The sequence below is a fragment of the Poecilia formosa genome, unplaced genomic scaffold, assembly GCF_000485575.1.
Source record: "Poecilia formosa unplaced genomic scaffold, Poecilia_formosa-5.1.2 Scaffold854, whole genome shotgun sequence".
In the NCBI taxonomy this organism is placed as follows: Eukaryota; Metazoa; Chordata; class Actinopteri; order Cyprinodontiformes; family Poeciliidae; genus Poecilia; species Poecilia formosa.
The window spans coordinates 34304-35553 of record NW_006800793.1 but is presented as its reverse complement, the minus strand read 5'-3'; the positions used below and the strand labels follow the sequence as shown (position 1 = coordinate 35553).

General features: G+C 37.8%; 1 long non-coding RNA gene across 1 annotated transcript; it reads right to left on the bottom strand.

Moving 5' to 3' along the window:
* Positions 1-913: 913 nt before the first annotated feature.
* Positions 914-1191, bottom strand: LOC107834926 (uncharacterized). Its single transcript, XR_001660763.1, has 2 exons — positions 1107-1191; positions 914-1027 (listed from the first exon to the last, which is right to left on the bottom strand). It is a non-coding gene; the product is annotated as an uncharacterized LOC107834926 (long non-coding RNA).
* Positions 1192-1250: the final 59 nt, after the last annotated feature.

The window sequence follows — 1250 nt, the reverse complement described above, 5'->3', positions numbered from 1 at the left end:
ATAAATGTTCACCTGCAATCCTCTCTTTAGCCTAATTGAGTTATCGTATAAGGAACAAGCCTAATTATGCTGCTTTTGTCTCTAAATGTTTTGGATTAACAACCACAAAAAATGTAATTCAATTGACTCATTTGTTCAGATTAGGAAGTTTTACATCCCAAATATGAAACTTTTGGAATAGAATTGAATAGAAACAGGTTTTACTATCCCGCAAAGAGGAAATTCAGGTATAACAGCAGCAACAGATATAAAGGTTCACAGTGAAAATTCTTAAAGTGTTAACAGCAATAAATAAAGAATAGGATTAACTATACCAACTTTTTCAAAGTTGCTAGTCAGCCAGCACAGTTAATCACTAAAGCTACACTGAATAAAGTTCAGTTCTTATTAAGGACCAATGCAGCCATAATCATTTGGGCTCCTATTTTGTTTTAGCCAGCGGTCTTGTATAAGTCTAAGCCCTTTGTGTTATTGCTCAGTTTTGGAGCTGAAGTCAAATTTTTAGAACCAAAATTTGTGTATTTGTTTTAATTAAGAAGATGCAAGTCAGCTGGTTACTCTATGGACTTTTATTTTCAAGAATCAAGGAAGATGGTACATGCTCAAAGACCAAGTTCCAGGCTGGAGAAAAATGTCCTAGCCTCCATCTCTGTTTTACACCTAATACATCAAACTAGATTAAAATGGTCTGTTAGTTCCAAAGTTATGTTGTTCCTAATACACAGCATATGATCAATAGTATGACATAATAGTTCAATGTTCTACATAGATACTTCAGTGATGCACATCATTATCAATTTGTGTTGTCTGGACACTGTTTAGAACAATATGTATTGAAAGAACCATTTTCTCTATGTGCTTGCTTGTACATGAGGCCAGAAACTGTCATGATTTCATTCAATTTTCGAACCCACATGCAGAAAATACTCTGAGGTTCAGGTAAAAGGTTTCTTAGATTTATTGACAGAATACAAACAATGAAAAATGGTTCAGAATCGAAGAACTGCCTGCCTGGGTCTCAGGGAAACTGGAGTGCAGACAAACAAAAACGGTGAGTTCAAGTTCAGTGGGAACTTAGAGTGTTGAACGGAGATGTTTGATCCTACTTGTAGGAATGGATTCAGACCTTGAAGGGGAGATAAGAGGCACTGAGGTCGGCGGACTGAGTAGGTGGCGGAGGAGGGCGGACAGATAAGTCGGGTTTTCAGAGGGATTGGGACAGGTGCAGCTGCCGGCTGGAGGACTTGAGG